Genomic DNA, 17,087 nt, shown 5'->3' with positions numbered 1-17,087 from the left:
CTCAGTAACCTTTCAGGACAGACAAACAAGGGATGGCACGCATGCATGCACTGTTTAGATGACACCAAAAGTATATATTTGCACAAATACAGGAAGAATGTGTACCTAGGACATCGTCGATTTCTTCCGACCAACCATCAATGTCGAAAGAAAGGCAAGCATTTCAAAGGTGAGGAGATCACTGGAAGAAGCCCGCCGTCCGTACTGGTAGTCACATACTTGATACGGTCAATGATTTACAAGTAAACTTCGGAAAGGGTCCTGGTGGACTATCTGTTCCGAATGACGCCGAGGGACGTGCACCCATGTGGAAGAAGAAATCTATATTTTGGGACCTACCCTATTGGAAAGACCTAGAGGTTCGCTCTGCAATCGACATGATGCACGTGACAAAGAATCTTTGCGTGAACCTGCTAGGCTTCTTGGGCGTGTATGGGAAGACAAAAGATACACTGAAGGCACAGGAGGACCAGCAACGTGTGCATGAAAAGAGATGGCATGCATCCAAAGCAGTATGAAGGGACTTCCAGCTACGCTCTTACCAAAGAAGAGAAGGAAATCTTCTTTGAATGCCTGCTCAGTATGAAGGTCCTGTCTGGCTTCTCCTCGAATACAAAGGGAATAATAAATATGCCAGAGAAAAAAAATTAGAACCTAAAGTCTCATGACTGCCACGTGATTACGCAACTGCTTTCGGTTGCATTGAGGGGGCTTCTACCGGAAAACGTTCAATTAGCCATTGTGGATCTATGTGCATTCCTCGATGCAATCTCTCAGAAGGTAATCGATCCAAAAATCCTACCAAGGTTAAGGAGTGATTTGGTGCAATGTCTTGTCAGTTTTGAGCTGGTGTTCCCACCATCCTTCTTCAATATCATGATGCACGTCCTAGTTCATCTAGTTGACGAGATTGCCATTCTGGGCCCTGATTTCTACACAATATGTTCCCCTTTGAGAGGTTCATGGGAGTCTTAAAGAAATATGTTTGTAACCGTGTTAGGCCAGAAGGAAGCATCTCCACATGCCATCAAACAGAGGAGGTCATTGGGTTTTGTGTTGACTTCATTCCTGGCCTTAAGAAGACTGGTCTCCCTCAATCGCGGTATGAGGCGAGACTGACTGGAAAAGGCACGCTAGGAGCGGACTTAATAAAATGTAGGGACGGGCATTCTTGGTCTCAAGCACACTACACAGTTCTACAGAATTCTACCTTGGTGACCCCGTATGTCAATGAACACAAGAATATTATGTGCTCCAAACACCCGGAGTGGTGTGACAACTAGAGTACATGTGAACACATCAGGACTTTCGGCAGTTGGTTGCAAACACATCTCATGGGTGACAACACTGTTGCAGATAAGATGTACTCATTGGCCAGGGGACCATCTTCGACTGTATTGACTTACAAAGGGTAGGAGATAAATGGGAATACATTTTACACGATCGCCCAAGATCAAAAGAGCACCAACCAAAACAGTGGTGTCCGCTTTGATGCAGCAACCAACAGGGGAAAGGACACATATTATGGTTACATAGTGGACATATGGGAACTTGACTATGGACATGATTTTAAGGTCCCTTTGTTTTGGTGCAAATGGGTCGATCTGTCAGGAGGCAGGGTATAGGTAGACCTGCAATACAGAATGACAACAGTGGATCTCAACAATCTTGGGTACACAGAACCATCCGTCCTAGCCAATGATGTGGCGCAGGTTTTCTATGTGAAGGACATGTCTACCAAACCGAGAAAAAGATAAGATAAGGAAGCGAATACATCATACGGTGAGCCAAAGCTCCACATAGTTCTTTCAGGGAAAGAGGCATCATGGGAGTGGAGGGAAAGACAGACATGTTCGAAGATTATGTAAAGTTTCATGAAATTCCTCCCTTCAAGGTCAAGGCTAACCCAAGCACCCTGTTAAACGATGAAGATTATCCATGGTTATGGCGCAATAAGCAAGGGACACCCGCGAAGAAAAAGTGAAGACTTTCTCTCCACAACTATTCTGATGATGCCTTTGATCTGGAATATCACTGCAGTTACATGTCAAGAAATGAAATGCCTTTTGTAACAGATGTGTTTTCGTCTGAAACCCTGATACTTTGAAAGAGATTGTCCATTTGTACACGAAGTGCATCCGATTTTTGCCGTAACCCTCTTAACTTTTTAGCACATGCTATGTGGGTGAAATGATGATACCATGCCCAACTTTCAACCTTTTCAGAGTTCATTTGTAGTGCTTTTCAATTTCAGGGTCATTTAGCTCAAAAAAATTAGTATATGCATGAAAAATACCAAATAAAGTCAGAAAGGGTTGAAATTTTATGATGTGGCTTTGAATGGTGCATTTTGAACACAAAAAAAATCTAGGGTTCAAATAAGTTCAAAAAATGAAATCCCGATGAGTTTTCGTCCAAAACCCTGATACTTCGAAAGAGAATGTCCATTTTGTACACGAAGTGCATCCAGTTTTTGTCATAACCCTCTCAACTTTTTAGCACATGCTATGTGGGTGAAATGATGATACCATGCCAACTTTCAACCTTTTTAGAGTTCATTTGTAGTGCTTTTCAATTTCAGGGCCATTTAGCTCAAAAAATCAGCAAATGCATGAAAAATACCAAATGAAGTCAGAAAAGGTTGAAAATTTATAATGTGGCTTTGAATGGTGCATTTTGAACACACAAAAAGTCTGGAGTTCAAATAAGTTCAGAAAAATAAAATCCCTTTGTAACAGATGAGTTTTCGTCCGAAACCCTGATACTTCGAAAGAGATTGTCCATTTTGTACACGAAGTGCATCTAGTTTTTGCCGTAACCCTATCAACTTTTTAGAACATGCCATGTGGGTGAAATGATTATATATACCATGCCAACTTTCAAACTTTTCAGGGTTCATTTGTAGTGCTTTTCAATTTCAGGGTCATTTAGCTCAAAGAATGAACTAGAAAACTTTTATAAAACTCTAATAGGAAAAAAGAATGAACTAAAAAGAATTAATTCAAATATTCTGTTATGTCAACTAAAACAAAACTATAATATTCTTCAATAGCAAAAATAATCAAATAAAAAGCTTTTATAAACCTCTAGTATTTTTGAAACTAAAATTATATAAAATTTATGCAACAAAAATGATCAAAGTATTTTTTGTTCAAAACATTAATAGCAAAAAGAATTTTCATAAAGTATTTTTTGTTAGAAGCTTTAATAGGAAACTAAAATAACAAAATATATTTTTGATTAAAACACCCATTAAAAATAACCTAAAAATTACCAAATTTAATATAATGATAAAACACACTAATATTAAATAGCAGGAAAAAGAATCACTCAAAAATCTATTTTTAAAGTAAAGTTATACACAAACTAGTGATTCACACAAATTTCAAAGAATTAAAATTTCAAAACTAATGGCACTAACAGAAAGTTCATAATTTTTGTGACCTAAAGCAAAAAGAATCACTCAAAAACTCTAAGTATTTAGCTGTAAGTAGAAACAAAAGAAAATAAATAAAGAAAAAAATACTGGAAAAAATGCCGCCTACTGGGCCACCTCAGCCTGCATACGACTAGAAACTCAACCAGCTAGTTGGGCCAAGATGCAGGCATGTAGCAGGCCGAGTAGGCCCACAGGCAGAGAGACGCGTTTAGTCCCGTATGCCTGCATAAGAGAGGAGCATGAAAGGGGTGGCGCAGTAGCGCTTATAAATCACTATCAGTGCCTCTCAGCTAGCAAGGTGGGACTAAACATCCACCCGCCCAACACCGTGCCAGCCGCAACCCTTTCGTCCCGGTTGGTGGCGCCAACCGGGACCAGTACCAACCTTTCGTCCCGGTTGGTGGCACCAACCGAGACGAATGCCCCCCTTTAGTCCCGGTTCGCGCCACCAACCGGGACCAAAGGTCTCTGCTTCCCGCCCTTTGGGCTGATGAAAACTGACCTTTGGTCATGGTTGGTGTTATGAACTGGGACTAAAGGGGGGCATTGGTCCCCGTTCGTGCCACCAACCAGGATTAAAGGCTTTGCTATATAAGCGAACACTTAGTGTTTTCCAATCTCAGTTCTTCTTCCCCCCGACGCCACGTCGAACACCACGATGCCGCCAGGCTGCCAGACGGCGCCCTCGCCCTCACCGATGCCCTCGTCGATGCCCTGCCATCCCCGATCCCGCTGACAGTCGCCGGTGCCGGACCTCCCCGCGCGCCTTCCTTCCCGTTGTCGCGTGCGCCCTCGAGCCCGTTCCTTGTCGTCGCTGGCCTTCTGCTCCATCGCCGTGCCCCCAGTGAGCTCCCCCTTTCCCATTGTCGTGCCCCCGCCCCTTCTTCCACTGCTCCATGGTCGCTACTGCTACCATGGTCGCCGTTGCTGCCACTACCACTGCTCCATGACCACCGTGTGCTTCTTGCTCTGTTTTTTTAGTTACATAATGAGATGAGATGAATAGATAGATGAATTTTAGTTGCATAATGAGATGAGATGAGATGTATGTGCTCTATTTTTTTAGATGAGATGAGATGTCATGTGGAAATGTGCTATGTTTTTTAGATGAATAGAAAGATGGATGAAATGTAATATGCATGATGTTATAAATTTTGAAATGTGCTCTATTTTTTTAGATGTGATAGATAGATGTTTCGTGGAGATGAGATGAGATAGAAGAGAATTTTTTTTAGATGTGATAGGTAATATTTTTTGAATATTTTTTGTTCATAGAATATTTACCAACTTAAATAAGTTAATGTGAATTTGTGTGAATTTTTTGTGGAGATGAGATGTATGAGATGTTTTGTGTAGATGAGATGAGATGTTGTCATGTGGAATTTTTGTTTGTTCATAGAAAACTCCGGTAACTTCGACATGAGGGGGGATGTCGATCAACCCCCTCTAGCCCGACCAACTCTCGAGTCCACCCAAACCGGGACTGAAAAATCATTGTTGTGGCCACCTCAAACCCTAGAAGAGTTGTCGAGGCCACCCAAATTTACCAAGTTAAATGAGTTAAATGAGTTAAAAGCGCGTTTTCGAGGCCACCCCAACCCTAGAAGAGTTGTCGAGGCCACCCAAATTTACCAAGTTAAAAGAGCATTGTCGAGGCCATGCCAAACCCTAGAAGCATTGTCAAGGACACCCAAATTAACCAAGTTAAATGAGCGTTGTCGAGGCCACCCAAATTTACCAAGTTAAAAGTTACTAATTTACTCCCGGTCCGCTCGCCCGACCAACTCTCGCAGCCACCCAAACCCTAGAAGAAAGAGCGTTGTCAATCTACCCCCTCCCTGCATAGCGATTATTCTCTGCAAAGTGTCCTCTCCTGAAAGTATAACCCCGATAACTTCGACATGAGGGGGAACATCGGAGATGCATGAGAGAGGCGATCCGCAACTAATCCATTGCTCATAGATGCATATGATTCCTTGTTGTGATTAGCTAGGTCTATGTTTGCCACTAATCCATCTCATGTTTGTATATTGCCATGTTGCAATATTTGTAGAAACTATGGAAAGAGACTTAGAACAAGAACAATTGTTGGGGGATATAATCCTTGCCGGAGGTGATCCCTTGTCGTTTCTCAACAACACCGATGGTCAGGAAGGAGAGGATGATGACTTCGGTAATCCAACAATGGAGGAGGAAGGAGATCATGACGGCTCGAGTGACCGAATGGCGGAGGAAGGAGATCATGATGACGGCTCCGGTGATCGAACGGAGGAGGCAACTGTTGCAAAGTCCGACTAGGTATATATATTAATTAAGCCTATGTTGACTTGATGCATTAATTGTTTTGGTATGTACATATTAACGCTTCTTTCTTCTTTCAGCCCTCCGGATCGAGCCAAACTTCCGTAAGGAGACGAGGCCCGAAGAAAAGGTTGCGCCAGGATGAAAGGTTGATGATGACAGAAATCACGAAAGATGGCCAATCGATTGCTCCCAAGCGGACTAAGGACACATTTGTACATCAGTGCAGAGTTGTTGTTACGAACAACGTCCCGATCATCATCGTGCAATGGAATAAGAGTAAGGACGACCCTGAAGTACCTTATGTCTAGGATAGGCAGAAAGATGATCTTTTGACCTCGCTGATGACAAATTTCAGCCTATGATATTGACCGAACCTCGATGGCGAGATCCGATCCGTTATTGCGGCCCGACCTTTCACGACACTCCACCACTAGCAGTAGTAACCTCTCGCACGTGCACGCGATGTACACGAAGTAGAGGGTTTGAACCTTACGGCTCAGCACGAGAAAACCAATCTCGACGATGGTACTCACGCACAAAACAATTTCCACGAAGAGAAATCACAACACAGAGGTTTTCTAAAGCTTCCTCCAAAACTTAGGGATTTTTAGACAGCTTCCCCCAAAACTCGATATGGGTATTTACCCTAAAAACACATTGTGTCTATCATAAAAATATAAACTCCCTTTTACAAAAGACTTGATTGACTTTATATAATAGTCACACGTCCTAACTTGCTTGGAAAGCAAGCACATGGTACGTAATTAAAAAGAAGATAACACCTAGGACTTAGCTAAACCGACTTGATCTAGTATTTAGGGAAACAAAAACAACTAGTAGTATTTTCTTTTGTGCACGCATAGCTGGCTTCAGTTTTGGTGCTGGTGGACCCCATCCAATTTCCTTCAAGCATAGTAGACTCCAAATATCCCACGCCCTTGTACTTGCCTGATATTCCTTGCGTGGCCTTAATAAAAATAGAAACTTAATCTGCACCTTCTGCTCTTTAAACCAAAACAGAGTCCGCATATCAAGTTGCCTCTGGTAATAAATAGTCGTGGCAAGGAAACGCAGAAGACCAGCCTCCTTGACGCCTCCTCCTAAACATGGTTTACCATAAGGATTAAAATATCCTTTTGTTTGGTTTCCTGTTGATGCATGCACGTCCAAACCAGAAGAAGCTAATATCTCAAACTGAACAAGTCTCTCTTCTTTGCCTATGCACATCATGTGCAACACATCAGCATGCATGCACTTAGTATTTTCTAGTGGCTTCTCATCATTGTAACTTAGCTGCTCCGACGTATATACAATGTATTTTTGCACATCATTGGCTTTAGGCGAAACAACAATGGAGTTGGCATTTAAATTATAGGCGGTCGTATCAGCCTACCGCCAGAGGAGGAGCCGAATAACCCAATTATAGAGCAAAAGGTCAAGGCGTATGCTCTTAAGGAGATGGCAGAACTATTCAGGAACTGGAAGAAAGATTTGAACACAAAGTTTGTCGACAAAAAAAAGACTCCAGAATTCATCGGTCAATATGAGAAGATAAGAGATCACTGGCCTGCATTTGTGGCCTACAAGAAATCAGAGAAGGGTCAGAAAAGGTCACCACAAATAAGCAAAATGCTGCAAAGAAGCTGTATCACCATCACACGGGGTCATGTGGCTAGTACAAAGCCCAGTCATTGTGGGACAAAGCTGAGCAAGACCTGCTTGCTAAAGGGGTCCAACAAATGACATTGCACTGGCCAGATCGTTCAAGCACTTGGTTCTTCGGGGTTGGGGGAACTTTGGACCCAGAAATAGGGGAGTATCGTTGGACGGACGAGCAACTTGAAATACCCATCAAGAAGCTTCAGAAAGCAATCAAGGCAACGCAGGAAGGGACGTTCATTCCCGACAGAGAGAAGGACAAGCTGACACAGGCCCTTGGGAATCCTGAGCACCCTAGACGAACACGAGACACACCAGGCTCCGTTCCGTGGGTGCATGGGTTTCCCGACAGCGGTGGTTACATAAGCTGAGAGATAAAGAGGAAGCAACCGAAATGCAGAGGATCAATGCAAGATTAGCAAAGCTAGAGGAACTTGAGAACCAGCGAGCTACCGGCCAACCATTTCAGTGGCACAAAGATCCTTACTTCGACACTGCCCCATAAGCTACCCCACCATCTCAGCAGAGAAGCAGCGTGGCTTCCACGGAGCTCGTTCAGCCTGATTTCACGGCTCCTCGCTACCCCGTGGATAGTATCACAGAGGCTGAACATTGCGAGATAATGGCAAAATGCCAGAACCTAACCTTGAAGGTGGCAGTCGGCTCTATTGCACCTCCTCAAGCTAAGGGAACTTTTCATTGTTGTCCGATTCCACATGGCTATGCTGTTGTGACGGTGGATGAAATAATGGAGGGATTTGAGGAGCTGGAGCTTGACTACCCTATAGGTGAAGGGGAGATTCGTCTGGAAAATGCTTTAAGGAGTACCTGTCTATGGACAAAGGAGTACATCAAGCTTCCGAACTGGACGCATCCTCTTCCTCCTCCTCTGGCGAGTCAGGGCACTCCGCCTCCTCCTCCGCTGCATCAGGGCACTCTGCCTCCTCTTCTGCCTTGTCAGGGCACTCCGCCTCCTCCTCCGCCTCCTCCTCCGCCTCCTCTGGCGCGTTAGGGCAGTACTCCGCCTCCTCTGGCGTGTCAGCGAACTCCGTCTCGTTAGCAACGGTGGAAGAGAGACTCCACCGCTCTGGCGGCTAGCAATACAAGCAAAGGCAAGAAGAAATTCAGATACAGTCAAAGCCTCAAGGGTCTGGAAAAGCTACCATATGAGAGGACCGACGAGGAAAATGCGGACATCAATGCTGCCGAAGTGAGGGCCCACTTTTAACTGAAACCTCCACCTCTGAAGGAAATGGCAGATCCGGTGAAAGCGAAGCGCACTCTGGATGCCTGAAGCGACCACCACCGCCTCCACCGGATTCCAACTATGTCCACTATATTAAAAAGACATATGATGAAGCGGGGCGGTCGAGAAGTACTTCCAGTGATGCAAGATTAGCACAACGAAGAAGTGGGAAAACAATTCCCCAGCTCGGCGAATAGGTGAAGCAATCATGCCCCCCGCTCAAGGTGTCTAGCAATATCGTCGCTAATAATCCGGGGCTAGTTCCCGGTACCAATCTTGGTGATTACCTGGGCGATGATGTACAGTTTGAAGTGTTAGAGGTAGTAGAGATCTTCAGATACGAGTACGAGAAGCCTCTTGTCAGACCTGATCATCCTCCTCTAATAACGATGATGTGAAGGTTGCATGAATGGTACATGGATACCTGCAGGAGTTCTGGGAAGGATATTTTGATGGTGAGAATTAAAAAGGAGCACGACTTCATTGGAGTCGACCTAATGCCTGTTGAATTTGTGGAGTTATTTCAGTTATTCAATCAAGATGTCCTCGACAAACAACTCATGACTTGCTACTGTATGTAAGTATTACTTCTATAATTAAGTCTCTATAGCTCAGCTCTTTCATTGCAAAAAAGGACAAATCTATGACATTGGGTTGATTAACCCAAATATCGTAAATGAATGGTCGGTTAAAAACAAAGTCAACAATACTAAGGACAACTTGCTACAATCGTTACTTCGAAATCAAAACAAAGGGAAAAATACTCTTTCCTTACAACTTCAAGTGAGTGTTACTGTCTTATGCATATTCGGTTTCGCTTACTCGAGGTTATAGTAATGTAATTGATGAGTTATGCGTGCGCAGGTTCCACTTTATTCCGCTAGAGATTAAGCTTACCGGGGAGTAGTAATTGTCTTAGACTCAAGACGTAAAGATCCCCAGGAGTATGCGGATATGACTGCAATGCTCTAGAAGTAAGTTCAATCGATCATTATCACACCATATCGGCAACTTTTGCTCATTTCCTGATATCAAGTAATCATTTTCTTTGCCTGGTATGGTTTGGAAATAGTTCACCGGAATGTTTCCGGGTCTACAAAGGGAGCTGCGATTTACACACCTGAAAGTAAGTAGTACTAGCTAGTTCCTCGCATCTCTCATTGATTCTAGTTTCGTCAATACCATTTATCATGCTTGATTATCAATTTGATTGAACTCTATTTCTCATAAAGTGCTTGTGGCAAGAAGGCATGAATAATTTATGTGGATACTACGTTTACGAGTTCATCTACAAGTCGACCTCTCAGCGGGGCTACTCTGACAAACAATATGAAGTATGTAAACAATATTCATAATTTTATTTTATTACCATCAATTGTGTTGAGTTTCATTCATATATATGTATTGACCCCCTTCTTTAAATTAGATGTGGCAGATGCAGGATGAACTCCTACCACATGATCGCATACGAGCAATTTAAGAGGAATTGGCGGGATTCTTTCTTGACCACGTCATACATAAAGACGGAGAATACCATGTGGAAATTGAAATGGATTTTAGATGTTAAGGATTGTAAGAGATGTTATATTGTATATATGTAGTAGCGTCGGATAGATATACGAAAACTTGTTGTCCGACCAATCTCGAAGAAAGAGAGGTCACTTCTCTCTGTATATGTTCATGACGATCTTGTGTAATTATAATGGTTCCTTCATTTGCTTACTAGCTAGTGTGTCGAGTTCTCTCTATATGTATAGTAGCTAGCGTCGACCAAGCACGGAGAAAGAGAGGGCACTTCTCTCTATTAGCTAGCTAACACAATATAAAACCCCTAAATTAACCCTCCAAAACCCCTAAACCCCACCCCCTTTCAAAAAAAGAAACAAAAACCCCAGCGCCTGCGAGCTGCTGACGTGTGGCTGGCTTTTGGTCCCGGTTGGTGTTACCAACTGGGACTAAAGATCCTCCTGCCTGGGCACCCCGTAGCAGCCACGTGGACCCCTTCCGTCCCGGTTCCTAAGCAAACCTGGATTAAAGGTTTTGGGCTTTATTCCCGTTTATTTTGTCCCGGTTCCAGAACCGGAACTAGTACCTTGTTTTCTACTAGTGAGCATTACTCCTCCAGTTAGCATAGATGCGTTGTTTGGGACGTGGCTAACTGGAGTGCAACCTGCTATTGTGTCACGTATTCGGATTGCAATATGCGCACTACTTTAGGCTATATGGAACTGTAGGAATAATATGATTTTTAATAGAGAAAATATTTTAAACTTCTTGCATGTTATTTTCAGAGCTACGGCATGGATCCGTACATGGTTGTTACTCACTCCTATGGACTCCAGGGGGCATTTGGCTACTGGGTGCAACCGATGGAAGATGGTAGCACGGGCTATCTTCAACCAGTTTGGATGGCGGTCGCATAATAGGATATGTGTTTAGTCACTATGTCCTATTGCCCAGCCGGCTGTGGCTATGATTTTCTTTCTTAGTTTTTATTTATTTTTGCTCCTTTTGCGAGTTGTACTTGGATACCAGACCTTGTGATTGCTGTAACTGCTTTAATAATATGGCCACATGCATCTGTCGGATGCAAAGGCCGGGGACTATCCTCCTTTCAAAAAAAGTACATATTTTGGCATAAGTGGAAATACAAATATAGAGAGCTAACATTAACACATGAAATTCAGTACACCAGTACTTTGAATCCTTTTGAGTTATCCATGTCACTGAAATGACAGAAAACATTTCTTAAGATTTATTGTACATCAATGTTCATTCAAATATCTTTTGTAGATCCACACTTATTCACTTGCAGCAAAAGAACTAGGATTTATCTATACATCTACGTTCATTCAATTAAAGCAAAACCTCAGCAGTTTCTATGTCAAACACCAAGAAAACATTCTCGTGGAGTAGTTTTGAAGGGCAAGCAAGTTGCCGGGTCACCGTCGAATGATTGCAGCATCGCGGCCACTCAGTCTCCCTCGTGTGGAGGCAGCACCGGGTCGCCGTCTCATGGATGAAGTGCCGCGGCCGCTTGGTCGGCCTTGCATGTGGGTGCAGTGCGGGTCACGGAGGTCACTGCTGCACGGGGTCATCACCATGGTCGTCGGTCATTGTTGCGTGGGGCGAGCACTACGCCGCCCGCACATGTGGTCAGTGTCGAGATGCCGTCGCGTTGGGGCGCTGACGCGGCCTTCGAGTCACCATCACGAGCGGCACCATAGTTAGTCGCCGTTGAATCGCCGCGGCCAGAGAAAAAGTGGGATTATTTTTAGTAGGGGGTTATAGGGAAAACTATTGTTAAGTAGTTGGTGGGATTCCCGCCTCTAATTTGTACCATACATTTGCAATCTGATGGCCCACGAGGATAGTTTTCAAGTTTTCACTGAATGAGCGTTTTCAGTCGATACTAGAAGAAGCCTCCCCAAGCTTGAGGAAGATGCTCTTCCTTAAATTGCACAAAGTTGTATATTTCCTGTAAGGCAGCTTGTTTTTTATGAGCAGATTTTTTTCTGGTAAAGTAATATATAATATCCTGGAGACTACGCACACAACCAGGAGCAAGAGTATTGAACCATTTTTCTCTCCCCCTCCCCTCGGGGAGGGGTGGCCCTTGCCCCGGATATATGGCAGGAAAGCTACCGTGTCTTGAAAGTGGCCAACGCCGTCCTTACGGCTCCCTTCAATGAGGCGGAGGTTTGGGCCGCCATCAAGGGCATGAACTCGGCTTCTGCCCCGGGCCCAGATGGCCTGCCGGTTAAGTTCTTCCAAACCTTCTGGTCGGTCATCAAGCCGGAGGTGATGGCGCTATTTCAGGAATTCTACGTCGGTGTGATTGACCTAGCCCGACTAAACAGCGGGATCATCACTCTCATCCCTAAGGTGGCCGGGGCCTCGGACATCTGCCAATTCCGCCCTATTACGGTGATCACTGTGATCTTACGTATTCCGGTGAAGGGGTATGCCAATAGGGTGACCCTGCTCATGGACCACATCACCCATAAGAATCAGTTGGCCTTCATCCAGGGCCGATACATCCTTGATGGGGTGTTAGTGTTCCATGAAGTCCATCACGAGGTCCGAGCCAGACATCAGAAGGTGGTCTTCCTGAAGATTGACTTCCATAAGGCCTACAACACTGTCCACTAGTCCTTCCTTCAGGAAGTCCTCCTCCGTAAAGGGTTCGACGATAGATGGGTCACCCGTGTGATGCAGATGATGTCCTACGGCCGCACCGTGGTTAACATTAACGGGGAGACTGGCCCCTTCTTCCCCACCCTTTTGTGGGGTGAGGCAGGGCGCCCCCTTTTACCCGTTTCTGTTTAACATGGTGGTCGACGTTCTTGCTGCCATCCTTAACAAGGCTAAGGCCGCGGGACACATCCACGGTGTTGCTCCCTACCTCATTGGATCAGGTGGAGTATCACTCTTGCAGTACGCCGATGACACCATTATCATGGTGTCCGGCGTCTCGAAGGACATCGCAAACCTAAAGTTCCTCCTGCTATGTTTCCAACATATGTTGGGCCTCATGATCAACTTTGACAAGAGTGCAGTGATGGTGATGGGATACTCGCATGCTGAATCTCAGGACATTGCCGATCGACTTAACTACCAACTGGGGACCTTCCCCATGACTTATCTGGGGATCCCCATTAGTGACTCGCGCCTCTCCATCGCAGGCCTTTGGCCAACGATGACCAAACTCCAACGACGCAGAGCCCTGGCAGGGCAGATGGTTGTCAAAGGCGGCATGGGCGATACTTATTAACTCCTCTCCCTCCAGCCTGCTCCTGTTCATCATGAGCTTCTACAGCCTCCACGAGACCCTTCACGACGAGATCACCAAGTACTAGGCCAGATTTTACTTGGCCGGGGAGGGCGATAAGCAGAAGCATCATATGGTGAGTTGGCCCGACATTTGTAGACCCCGCGACCAGGGCGGGCTTGGGATCATGTCGTCTAAACACATGAACATCGCTCTCTTGAACCGATGGTTGTGGCGGATTATGAATGGGGAAGGTGTCCTCTGGCTTGACATCATCCGGAATAAATACCTCCGTGGCCAGCCACTTTCCTTCTATCAGTGGTCTGGTGGCTCGTAGTTATGGTAGTCCGTCATTCAGCTCCTTCCGGTCCTCCGCATTGGGACCTCAATCTTGATAGGGTCGGGTGCGATGACCCTGTACTGGTTCGATAGGTGGGCAGGGGATCACCCTTTGCCACCAGGTTTCCCTGGCTGTTGTCCATAGCGGTTGTGCCTAATGTGCCCGTCTAGGTGGCCCTTATTGACTTAGGGCGCCTGGCGTTCCGTAGACCGTTTGGACCACCGGAGTTGGCTGAGTGGCAAGACCTCTAGGATTGCATTGTGCTCTCCTCGGAGGTGGACAATCCAGCCGACCAAATCTCCTGGCGCTTGGAGTCCACCGGGCGGTTCTCCATGAAATCCCTCTACCAGGCCATTCTGCCCACGCCTGCCCCGACGCCCTTTGCTCAGGTGTGGGAGATAAGACCTCCCCCGAATATCCAAATGTTCCTCTGGCAGTGGATCCGGGCCGTACTCCCTCTGGCATGGAGGTGCTCAAGCAGAATGGCCCTGGTGACGGTATTTCCCCCCTATGTGGGACTGTAGAAAACTCGAACCACATCTTCTTCTCTTGCATGACGACCCAATTCCTGTGGAGCTGCCTTTGGGAGGCTGTTGGTTCGTGTTGGTGCAACACCAACTTCCCCACCTCTTCGAGGAAATCCAGGCACCCCCCTTCGCGTTCTTCGCAATCATCTAGTCATCCAGCATGTGCCTCTCCGACGTGCCACTGACGCGATTTTTAAAATGTGTGTGTACTTGTAGCTTTGGCGGCCGCTTAGCCGTCCCTCGGACCGGGACGCCATCAACTCCATCATTGCAGATCTTCGCGTGATGGCTCTCTGCTTGGCGCCGCTGCTCCCTCTGCCGCCACCGTAGCCAGATTAGCCATCTAAGGCCCCTCATGCCGCATTTGTTTTTTCTCTTTAGGGCTTGTTGAGCTGTGCCCTCAGCTGAATCTTTTTGCACTTGCTGTGTATTTGTCTGTGAACTTTGGTTGGACCTTGTGACTGTGGTGGTTTATTTTATCTTTACCTACTAATAAAGCAGCGATTGCTTCTGGTCGTACGTTGTCAGCGTTTTTGCAAAATAGTCCCTCTTTTTCTTTGAAATAAACCCGCAGTCCCTGTTTAAGTGGCACTCTGGAAAACGTTTCATTTTTACCTAAACACCCCTGCATTTGTTAAAAATTATGCCCATGACCCTATCTCTTATTGGACTGGCTCACCACCGCGCATCTCGCCGCTTATCATGCCGTTCTCCACCGCCGGGCACGCGCCGCCGGCGCCGCGGCGGGCGTCCGCGCCGAGGCGGGGCACCGGCCGGAGCACGGCGTGCACTCGACGGACACCGGAGCGAAGCTTGTTTGAGGCGCGAGAGGCAGGAGGCTGGATCTCGGCGCGGCCCCCCTTAACACACAGCCCAGCCGCCGCCCCGCTGCCACGAACAGCCCAGCCGCGGAGAGGTGTGAGATCAGGGGCGGGGAGGTTGGAGCGAGCTTACGGCTTCGTCCTCGGTCGTGGATGCGTAGATGAATAGGAGGCAAGCGTTCGTCTCCTTCGGTCTCGATGCGGATGAGCAGCTGGGGCTGGGCCCTCGGCGCAACGTGCAGGCGAGCGGGCGTGCAGTGGCTAGGTGTGATGCGTGCCACGCGCGAACCAGTGCGGTTAACGCGACGAGCAGAGTGTCCAGGCGAGCGGGGGGCTTGCGGGTCAACGCATCCTGGCGAGCGGTCGTCGCTGCGCTCGAGCGCTGCTCCCTCGCGTTGGAAGAAGAAAGTGCGGCGGCAACTCTCCAGGGACTTGCGGCGGGGCGACATGGATCCGACAGGGACGGCCTGGATCTGGACAGGGTTGAGGAGGGCGCGGCTCCTAGGGTTGGACTGCTGGACTTGAGCTCGATGCAACATCCATGGCAGCTCGCGGTCCTGTAGCAACGAGAAGAGAGAGGGGGTTAAGAGAGAGAGAAGAAAGAGGAAGGAGGAGGAAAAAGGAGAAGGGAGCAGAGGCAGGGGGAGGCGCGGCTTGCTGCTGGTGCTCGCCGACGCAGGCGGCACGGGGAGGCTCGGGCGCTCGTGCAGCTCCATGGGAGGAGCTCATGGACGGCCGGATGGATGGATAAGAGGAAGGATAGCAGCGCCGCTGGGAGGAATGGCAACGTGGATAACGTCCACACAATGGGTAGCTCTCGGTGGGGATTCTTGGTGTGGATTGCTTTTTTTAATGGCTGCACTGATGAGTGCCGAGAAGCTGCTGGATGTTGCTACGCGTGCTAGCAGCCTAGCATCCATTGCATTTTTTTTCTAAATGAGCATCGATATAATTACTTGTTGTTATTTGTTGTTATTGTCATAGCTTTTTTACGCAGTATAGACGCAAGCGCTCATACATACACGCATACAATTATTACTATGAATGCACACACGCTCATCCTATCCCTATGAGCACATCCGAAAGACTGAGCCGACATATTATCTTGAGATTTAGGTGGCTCGTCGTCGACGGGAACGTCTCCTCCCACTGAAACGCATCACCGAAAATCCTGAAATAAATTCAAGAATAATGCGAGTCCAGAACTTGAACCCTGATGGGCTCAGGGTACCATTGTCCCTCTAACCATCCAACCACAGGTTGGTCCGCATTACTGTCATAGTTTAATGTTCATGCCTGCTACATCATCATATACAATAATTAAAAATGAATGAATATGGAAATAAATATTTCTGAAGGGAGAAGATATTTGCAGCCCACGTGACTTGCTAACAATTAACATATCCTCAACTCTGGATGTCATTGACGTTGTTGGTGACATAGGGAGGGATGAAGAGTAGAGGAAATGTGACAACAGTGCATCTTGCTCGCGTCTTGTTTTCTGCCGCACGCCAGCTGGGGGGAGGGGGGGTCTGTTTTACCATCTCTATCGCTGCTCTGCGTGCCCTAATCCTGATCCCCAACGAGGCCCGATGATGATGTCCAGAGAAGTGGCCATGTTGGCGTGGGGTGTGTGCTCCTACTGCTGGCTGCCACGTGTCAATAAAAGAGCTCCATGCATTGTAAACTCTTTATCTTCTGACTATCATATTTTTTAGGAAAGTTTAAATATGAATTAATGTTAATAGGGATTTTGAGGGAGGGGGGAGAAGGAGGACAGTAGGGCAAGACAAACGGAAATAAATGGACAAATAGACGGTTAACAATGTTTTCCGTTGCAACGCACGAGTATTTGTGCTAGTCTATATAAAGTGCGACGAAAGTTTTTTTGTGATGGATCACCGCGTTGAAGTTGCTGTTACTCTCTCATGAAACGATGAAATCCACCCGCGATTATAGCTGGCCAAATGGGTCGGTTTT

This window comes from Triticum aestivum, chromosome 2B (genome assembly GCF_018294505.1).
Source record: "Triticum aestivum cultivar Chinese Spring chromosome 2B, IWGSC CS RefSeq v2.1, whole genome shotgun sequence".
NCBI classification, from domain to species: Eukaryota; Viridiplantae; Streptophyta; class Magnoliopsida; order Poales; family Poaceae; genus Triticum; species Triticum aestivum.
The sequence above is the reverse complement of the archived record's forward strand: the minus strand, read 5'-3'. Positions refer to the sequence as shown.